The sequence below is a fragment of the Copidosoma floridanum genome, unplaced genomic scaffold (assembly GCF_036245765.1).
Source record: "Copidosoma floridanum isolate Cflo_tuat_1 unplaced genomic scaffold, Cflo_Japanese_pri ptg000021l, whole genome shotgun sequence".
Classification (NCBI taxonomy): domain Eukaryota; kingdom Metazoa; phylum Arthropoda; class Insecta; order Hymenoptera; family Encyrtidae; genus Copidosoma; species Copidosoma floridanum.
The window spans coordinates 9,004,209-9,014,934 of NW_028321898.1; the positions used below are offsets into that span (position 1 = coordinate 9,004,209).

A 10,726-nucleotide genomic window follows, 5' to 3' on the forward strand; every position below is an offset into this window, starting at 1 on the left:
TTTGTAGATGTACTTCTACAATAAAATACTTATTTGTTCTTACTTTGTTAAATTTATTTAGAATTCTTCGATTCTCCTACACTTAATCTTTTGGTTCATACATCATATAACGTTTGTGATACAGCTGGTGTCAGCATAAGTCACCTTCGACGAATTAAAAGTATTTAAAAGTTTTTAATAATTAAAAAAATTACTTTATCACTCAAATAAATTTTAGATATAAGCTTAGAAATAAGCTATAAGTATGAGTTAGCTATTAAAGTACTCAAAAATTTTTTGTAACCCCCTCCTCCTAAGAAAAGCAAAAAATAATCATGTTGGGAGCGACCATTTTAATTCACTGCATGATATAGGTAAATGTATATACATATGATTTTTGTTCCTAGAACTTGATTAGTTAAGTCGATTCAATAATGTAAAATTTAAAATCCTGTGGAGTTCCTAATAAATCTATCTGATCCTTAGAGATCACAGCGATGTATAACGAAATAAGATGTCAAATAAAAAAGAAGTGAAGGGGGAGCTGCAGAAAAATGGTAGAGAGCTACGAAGAAGAAATGGTAGCAAAAAAAGGCTTGCATGGAAATTATATGTTCGTGAATCACGTAAAAATTAGCAAATAACTATGTTAATTCAGAAAGAGTTAAGAGAAAGCCTTAAGAAGTCGGGGCAAACACTCACTTTTGCTTACAAAACTATATAACCTAAAAAGTTATGTATGTATCAACAAAGTAATTGAAAAGTGACTCATGCAGACAATTATAAGCGCTTACACCTAAGCTTTCACTCAATTATAACACAATTCATAGGAAATAACAAATTTGGATAAATGAAATATTTTTTAGAAATTGTTTTTATAAATGGACCAATACAAAACCTAATAGTTTAATTTATTTTCAAACTGCATTTTCTCAAAATAAAATTTTTAAACTTTTCTACTTTAAGAACTGCATATTGACACTGAACCAATGTGATAAGAAATTTTGGAACAGTAAAGTTTATTAAAAATCAGTGTTCTTTTATGGCCATAAAAATGAAAATGTGAGCCAGCCGTAAAAATCCATCACTATTAAGGCTTCATTTTAAAGACATCAAATTTTTAAGCTTAATTTTTCCACACATAGAAAGTAATTGTTAAAATAAATTTGTTTTACAATAGGTAGAAGTTAAGAAACGAGTTATTTGAGAAAAATAATATAGATAAGTTTGCTTTATTAAAATGTAAGTTTTCATGACTCTTTAAAAAATTCAAAAGTTATAAGAACTAACTCACTATGAAATATACGTAGAAAATATTTTGTTGGAACACTTGACATATAGCTTGTACATGAATTTTTTTACTCTTAAATATTAACAATTTTGATTGCTTAAAAAATTTGTCCTAAACAACATTTTTTATGGCTAAACTATTTTCACGCTCAATTTTCATAAATATTCTAATTTTTTCTTCTTATATCAAATAATACATATGTCTGATTGTACCAAACAAAATCGAATTGATCATGACATTCAATTTTTGTCTTTTAAATAAAACTGATGATAATGACAAAAATAAATTGCACTGAAACTCAGATAATTTAAATATATTTAAAATGGAAAAAAATATAATCATTATCTTATTTTAAAAGAAGATCTACAATACACTAATAATTGTGGTGGACTAAGATACCATTAGATACAAGAAAACGTCAGTTCTCTGAAGCTATTTTTTAAATGATTTATTTACTTCCTTGAGTTGAAAAGTTACAGAATTCATGCAAGAAAAAACTTGTTATAAACTTATATAAAAATAAATAAAATAAGTTCTTCAAATGCAATTCAATTCCGACAACTATAAAAAAATGAATAAATAAATCTTATGTAGTAATAATACAAATAATATTAATGATTAAAACAGCGATTGTAATAAAGATAGTATAATAATAATGATAAAGATCATGATAATAATAATAGTAATAATAATAATATTAACAAAATTTACAATAATTTTAATAACAATAATAATGTTAATGTTCATGATGATACAAATAAAAGAAGGATAGTGGTAATAATAATAATCATGATAAGAAAAACAGTAATAATAATGATGATGAAGATGATGATGATGATGATGATGATGATGATGAGGATGATGATGATGATGATGATGATAATGATAATGATGATGATGATGATGATAATGATGATGATGATGATGATGATGATGATGATGATTATAATGATAATGATGATGATGATGATGATGACGACGATAATGATACTGTTCATAATGATGTATTGATAATATTGAGGATGATAATAACGATCAAAATAATGATATTGATGTTGACGGTTATGTCGATGTTAATGATGATGACTATGATTGTGTTGATGCTAATGATAATGATTATATTGATTCTAATAATGATCATGATAGTAATCTTGAGAATGATGATGATGTTGATGGTAGCGATAATGATTATAATGATAAAAAAGATGATAAAGTCGATGATGGTGGTAATTTTGATGGTATTGATAATTAGCATTATGCTTATGATAATAATAACAATGAAAATGATGATGAGTCTAACATTGACAGTTGTAATGATTATAATGATAGTTATTATGATGATAACAGTGATAAAAGTGTTGATCGCGAGAAAGATTGCAATGATAGTAATGAGCACGTGGATAATGCTAGTAATGAAGATAATAATACTAAGGATAATAATTATGATATAATATTGTTTATGATATTGATGATGAGGACTGTAAAATCGTTCGAAGAAATGATAACAATGTTGATGGTTACAATGATGATAGTGATGGTAATAATAATAATATTTCTTAAGACGACGAAAATAATTATAATTATTATAGTTATGTCAATAATAATGTTTATAAAATGCCCTGGGCAGAAGTAGTCACCTATGGGGCGCGTGCCTTCTGGGTGGCGGATGGTGGCAAGCTTTCCGCGGGTGTATGGCTTTGAGGCACTGCGGCGGTCTGAGCTTGTACCCACGGGTGGTGGGAATGAAATAAAATAGTTCTCGTGGACCAAAACGCCAAGAAAAAAACCTCGTAAAAAAATTTAGGGTTGGTTCTCGAATGATACCAAATATGGGTGACGCTAATGAAAACAACGTACTTAAGGAGGTAACCTCTGAGAGGAAATCCGCTGCCATTTCTGACCTGGTGAAAGCCCGGGTGACTGGTGTTGGCCTCACGAATTCTGGAAGAGGCCATAAAGGCGTCCAGCACGAAAGTGCTATGCTTTCTAACATCCGAAAACAAATGACAACTGGTGGTTGGTTAAACGATTGGACCAACAAACGAAAGGATATAGACCAGAATAGCCAGAATGAACAACAGCTGACACTGGCTGAATGAACGGTAGTTGCTCACCTACAGAAAACCTTGAACGACACAGAAAAGGAGAAGGAAAAAGTACTCAGTAGGATGACAGACGTCCTACAAAGTATTGAAAAAGCAATTGACAGGCAGCCAAACGCTAGCAGCACAGTTAAGGATGCTAGAGTTCCCCTGGAAGAAATCTGTGTGATCTTAAAGGACCTCAAAGGCCGCCGCCAGAAAACTGTGAGAGAGATGTTAGTGTTGAGGACATCTCTGCCAGCTCGTGTAATCAGACAGCCTCCGAAAAAGAGAGGTAGAGACGATGGCGCTACTAAGGATTGGAGCGTATTAAAAAAAAAAGCAAGAATGACGATGACGACCACGAACTATGGAGGGAAATCGTAAACAAAAAAAAGCAGGCACTGGTAAACTGCAAGGAGCAAATGGCTGCTAGAAAGGAGTTGGTAGGTAGCACACCAACTTTAAACAAAGGTTAGCCAGGAAAAGATGTAAAGAAGTAGAGAAAGGTAAAGGAAAGAAACGAGGCCATCCTCGTGAAACCAGTAAAAAGAAAGTCATACGTAGAAGTACTGGGAGCATTTCGTAACGCGGTCAACCCAAAAAACTGTGGCGCGGAAGTTACCAGAATACGCAGCACAAAGGCTTGTTGTATTCTGGTGGAGCTCGCCAAAAGCATCAAAGACAAGAAGAAGCTGATTTAGGCCATCTCACTGGCTATCGGTACCGCAGAAAAGGTACAATCAAGGAAACCTAGTTATCTTGGTGGTACTAGACTTAGAGGCAGTAGCCGATAAAGAAAAAGTTTCAGCAGCCATCCAAGAGGCTGCTAAAACCGGAAAAGACCCAGGCAAAATGAAAATGACTATACTACCGCCAAACCGATGGCAGAAAAGAATGGCGCCAGCTGAAATGGACGAGGCTGGAGCTTTATCCCTTTTTAGAAAAGGAACAATAGCAGAGGGTTGGATCCGGTGCCAACTAAGGCGCAAGATTATCGTCCAGCGATGCTACAGGTGCCTGGGATATGGGCACACAAGATATGACTATAGAAGCCTGGACTGATTAAGCCTCTGCTGGAGATGCAGTAAAGACAAACACAGAGCTAAGGACTGCAAGGCCAAACCACGATGTGTACTATGCAGTAAATTCACGCATGGAGGAGAGAGCACTAATCATGTGCCTGATACTGGAGCGTGCAGGGCCTTTAGACAGATCCTGGACAGAAGAAAAAGAAACCTGAAATAATGCCCAGAATTCTCCAAGGAAATATGAGTGGGGCAATTGACGCAGATGCCCTTCTGCCACAAATATTATGTGAAAGATGGGTAGACGTAGCACTGATGAGCAAGCAGTACAGGAACTTTAAGCCACCTAACTGGCTTAGCAACGCAATTAATCCGTCAGCAATTTTAGTTCCTAGACTAGACAAAATCCGCCAAGATGCAATATGATCGGAAAGACATTTTGTCTGGTTGAAAAGTGGGGGCATCACTTAAGTCAGCTGCTACTTTTCATTAAACACTAGTATCAAAAAATACAGAAAAAGAATAAATTACCTCAAAGATACCATCAAGGATGGCATGGAAGGTGACCTATTGGTCGCTGGAGACTTTAATGCAAGAGCAGTAGAATGGAAAATCCCTGCAACGAACTCTAAGGACCGGGCAGTCCTAGTTATGGTGGCGAGGCTAGGACAGGTCGTTGTGAACAAAGGAAGGACCACGACTTTCCAAAGGCCATGATTTGGCAAATCAATACCAGACATTAAACAAGCTTCAAAGAGCCTTGCGCCAAGAGTGAAGGAATGGCAGGTAATCGAGGACGAAAATGGCAGCAATCACATATATATTGTCTTTGAAATCACCGATACAATAGACAACAGAAGCATAGCATGCAAAACAGGATGGAATGTTAAGAAACTGGACACAGAACGACTAGCGGAAAAAGTTGAGAATGGCATCGCTGCTATTTAAGACGATGAACAAAACATGCACATAGCAGAAAGAATACAGAAGATCACTCAGGCAACCATGCAACTCCTAAAAACCGCATGCGTGCCCTCCATGCCCAGGAAAAAAAGATGGACCGGTAGACGCTCAACTTACTGGTGGAACAAGGAAATTGTGGAATGAAGGCGCCAATGCCTCAAACACAGACGCCTCTATCAAAGGGCCAGAAACATACCAGAGGCCAGACAAAGGTACTCCACGTACCAGCTTACAAGAAAGACGATGCGAGCTGCTATTAAGAATAGCAAAAAACAGTGCTGGCAGACTCTGTAACAGGAAGTAAATAACGACTCCTGGGGCAGAGCATACCAGATAGTGATGGGAAAACTGGAAATATTTGCACCAACTGTAAACAAAGATATGGATACTATGAAGCATATCGTGGATACGCTATTCCCAACGCATACAGAACTCGAGGATCAAACAGACTTGGAGCTCATAGGACATGTACCTTTATTTACTCAGAAGGAACTGGAGCTAGCAGCCGGATCGCTTAAGAACGAGAAATCTCCTGGACCAGATGGTATACTGGCAAAAATCATTAAGACAGTGGTGGCAAAACACCAACAGCTGCTCTTAAACCTATACAATATATGTTTGCGGAAGGGGTTGTTCTCAACCCCCTGAAAAAATGCATGGCTGGTACTGATCGATAAAGGCAAGGGGGAGCCTAAATCTCCGTCATCTTTCAGGCCGTTATGCATGCTGGACACACCCGGAAAAATAAACGAAAAGCTGCTTAAGGCCCGTCTTCTACAGGTCATAAAAAACGCGGGAAACTTATCCAACAGGCAGTACGGATTTAGAAAAGGAAGGTCTACCATAGGAACAGTAGAAGAAGTAGTGAAAGCAGTTCAGAACACTCAAAACATATGCCGTGGAGCAAAACTCTTCGTTCTTGTGGTGACCTTGGATGTAAAGAACGCTTTTAACTCAGCAAGATTAAAGGACATGCTTCACGTACTAAAATACACATTCAGAACACCATACTACATATTGAGAGTATTGAGAGATTATCTCAAAGACCGCTTCTTGACCTATATGACAACAGAAGGCGAAACAAAGAAGAAATTAACTGCAGGGGCATTCCAGGGTTCCATACTTACACTCGATCTCTGGAATGTGTCATACGACGGACTAATCCGCCAGGAAATGCCAGAGGGGACGTTCTTGTTGGGATACGTGGACGATGCTGCTGTAGTGATCGTCGAACGCACGATGGAACTTGTCCAGATACGACTTAACCAGGTTATGCGGAGAGTGGCTCCATGGATGGAAAATCATAGACTCGAAAATGCAGCAGGCAAGACGGAGATAATACTATTAACGAGAAAAGAGAAAGATACTATTATCCCCCTCAAAGTACAAGAAGAAAAAGTATTGACGAAGGATGCCGTAAAACGCGTAGGGGTGATGCTGGACACAAAGCTCACGTTTTAAAGCCACCTTAGGCAAGCAGTAGACAAGGTGGTGGCAAGAGTAGCGGCATTAAACTGAATCATGTCGAACGTGAGAGGACGAAAGCGTGCAAACGGCTTCTAGGGTGTGGTTGCAAGGCAGTCAGTATATGGTGTGGAGGCTTGCGTGGGTTCTTAAATGTGGGCAGACTCCTGAAAACCGCTTTGCTATATCACCGCCCTACCAATGAGCGGCTGTCCCTCGGTGGCCCAGGTCTCTGCCCCTCGGGCTCTGCGGTGGGTGCGCTCCTTGCGCCTTTTCTGGGGGTGGCCGGGTTAGGGCTCACGCTGGGGAGCGTCTGCCTATTATTTTTCTCCATCCCTCTAAGTAAGCAGAGAATAAGAGCTCAAATGCGTGATGGAAACTAGAAAATACCCTAGAGGACGCAAGAGTTACAAGACAAGTTGGTAACGAAGTACTAAAGGAAGCCCGAACCAGGGGCTAAGCCTCTGTGGCCCTGGCTTAAAGTGTAAATGCGAGAGCAGATTTCGACCCATGTGTCCGAGGAAAAAGGTCTTGCCAGTTTATTGGGTATGGTCATAAAAAGTTCTATACAGGAGAGGGTTCTTACACCCTTCTGTCGTGCATGAAGGCATTCTAGATGACCTCGGAAAAAATGATAATAACGTAATAATGATGCTAAAAAAATAAGAATAATATCAATAATGTCAAAAACAATAAAGATAAGGATGATGATAATGTTAAAAATGTAGATAGAAATATTAAAGATGATAATGATGATGACGATAATGATGATTCTCATGTTCATAATGACGATTAACATAACGAGAATAATAACGGTATTGATTAAATAATGATACTGCTGATAATAATAAAAGAAATAATAATTATGTCAAAAATAACAACCATTGTGTTAAACATAATAATTACATTAATAATATGAACAATGATGTTAAAAATAATGATTATTTTGGTAATAATGATGATAATGATAATAAGGAGTATGATGATATTCATGATAATAACGATAATAAAGCCGATAAGGATAATGATGCTGACTATAATAATGATCATGATTTTGAGAATTTTGATCGTGACAAGCGTAATAAGTATAAAAAATTATGATAATGTCAATGATGACACTTATAATGCTAATGATAAGGTTGACAATGATCATGATGACAATTATAATGATAACAACGGTGATAATAATAATAATGATGATAATGATTTTGATGATGATGACGACGGCGATAACGATAATATCAAAAATAATGATGATGATGTTGAGTATAAAGATGATGATGAAAATAATGATAATGATAATGATGATGATGATGATGGTAATGATGATGATGGCAATCATTAACATTTTAAAAACGATGATTTTAAAGACGATGATGATTCAAATGACGATGATAAAGACAATAATGTTATTGATGATGTTGATAATGATGATAATATATTGATGATCATCACTGGTCATAGGATGATAATGACGCTGTTGATATGTTGATATAGATGATTATTATAATAGTGATGATGTTGATGATGATAATGCTGGTGATGACGATAGTGATAATGTCAATAATGTAGATGTTGATAATAAAGATTATGTTATCGTCGATGATGATGATGATTATGATCATAATTTGGAGGATAATTATCATGACCAGCATAATAATTATGAGAATTGGGATTATGTTGATAATAGTGATGATGACGATGATGACTTTGACGATGTTAATGTTGATAATAATAATGATTATCGCGATGGTATTGAATTTGATGATGATAACGAGGTTAGTGATATCGTTGATAATAAAGATAAGAATGTTGTTGATTAGGTTAAAACTGATGATGATAATGATTAGTATGGTGATGTGAAGGTCAATGATAGTAATGATGTTCATGATAATGATGAAGATGATAACAATCATGATTATAATAATAATGATGATAATGATGATGATTATAGCAATCGTGAAGATGATAATCATGATGATTACAACAATAATGATGATGTAGTGATTATAATAATGATTGGTGCTCATGATGATGATGTTGTTGCAAATAACAATATTGAAGACGATAATAATGATGACGATGATGATGATGATGATGATGAAGATGTTGTTGATAATGTTGATGATAATAATGATGATATCGATGCCGATGACTAACATAATAATGTTGATAAAGAGTATGATGTCAATGGTGATAATGATGATGCTGATGACGACATTAAGAAATTTTCGTTTCAATGGTGATAAATACGGTCTCTATTGGTTGCGGCCCAGTATTTGCCACGACTTTGTTTAAAAGCGAAATTAGTTAGGGGATTTAAGCATGTTTTGTCCTAGATTATAAGCGGGGTTTATTAGCGTAGCTATGCCATTTATTTTAGCCCTAGATGCTTGTATTGCATAATAAGTTTCCGGCATTTGATATGTATTAACATACCATTGGTGTGTATATATTGGAGCAGGAAGGCTGGTAGAACCATACTAAATGTTTTGCATTATTTTGTTTTTTGTTAGTTTTTTTTTATGCAAGTGTTTAAGTGTAAATAATTTTTAAGTAAAACACACTTTACTGTTAAATAGTGTAGAAGTTTGGACTAGTGATTTGCTTATGAGATGCAGATAAATGACATATGAAAGTTGTTAACGTTTCTAGTCATTAAGCTCTTATTGCAGAACTTTTGAATCCCATAATTTAGTATTTGTATGTTCTAGGTATTTATGATAAAGAATAAATTCACTTAAATCGACTTATATGTTATTTAATAATTTTATAACATTTTATTTTATATAAAACATAATATTTTTATGTAATTAATAGCTTTTTATATAAATCAAATAAGTGCGAACATATTTGGTCAACAGGAAGCAGCCTTTTTATTTTTTAGTGTCTGACATTTTGTTTAACCATGTCAACCTTTTAGAAGACTGTTACAAGGAGTGCCTTCTAGACTTTTTCTTAATGATAATATAGCTGTATATTGAACTACAAATAAAATGTTTTATATTATAACATAGAGTAAGAAACTATATAAAAAATCTTTAGAACTTTTACTTCTGACATTTAGTACCTGGTGGTCATGATTAGTTGATTTTTCAATATGACCGTAAATATTAATAATAATAGTGCTGACGATTCTTATATCAGCTCTTGACGTTTTTTTGTTATATGATAAATTGTATTTGTTAGTTGATACACAACCATGTTATCGTCGCAAAGTGGTCAGGAAGGTGCTGTGCATAACTGTCTTCAAAGAGGTTGATACGGTTTGACGAAATGTTTGACATTAAGAAATTAAGAATGCTGCTTCTTTTTACTAAGTTTTTTGGCATGTATTTCGTTAAATACCCTGCAACAAGGTGCAGAAGTTGATGGTTTTTCACATTATCGGTAATTTCTTGAGTTTCTTACATTATTTCATAACTTTCTTTACTATATGATAAATGATAGATGTTTTATACAAAGCGTCAGATTTGTTGAATTGTACATAAACACAACATAAACATATCGTAGTTTTCTGCATTTATGACATGATTGTACGTATCATTAGGAACTTATAGTTCAATTCTTTTTTTTTAGCACAACAAATCGATTCTTACGTCACCTTAAAATTGCAGAACGTAAAATCTACAACAATGACTGCAAAGGGAATAAATCCATGTTGGGAGCAAGATTTTTTATTGTAAGTAAAAACACTTTTATTTTTGTTTATGATGTCTAAGATATTTGAATAAGAAATATAAATATTATTATAGCTTTTGTTGCGTTAGACGTTTAAAAATATTTATCTCTACAGTTTTACTATTTAGAATTTATTAATAAAGAAAACCTAGTATTTTGTATAGTTCAATAATGAGATTTATGAAATTTTACTTTTAAATATACTTAAAGTATAATAATCACTTAATATCATAAACCTT

The 10,726-nt window shown here is 34.7% G+C and overlaps 1 long non-coding RNA gene across 1 annotated transcript in view; it reads left to right on the plus strand.

Moving 5' to 3' along the window:
- The window catches only part of LOC149374114 (uncharacterized), a 98,255-nt gene extending 87,792 nt beyond the window's left edge, over positions 1 to 10,463 (plus strand). Inside the window, exon 3 of the long non-coding RNA XR_016293203.1 lies at positions 10,386 to 10,463. This is a non-coding gene — a long non-coding RNA (uncharacterized LOC149374114). The remainder of the gene's footprint in view (positions 1 to 10,385) is intronic.
- The last annotated feature ends 263 nt before the right edge of the window (positions 10,464 to 10,726 follow it).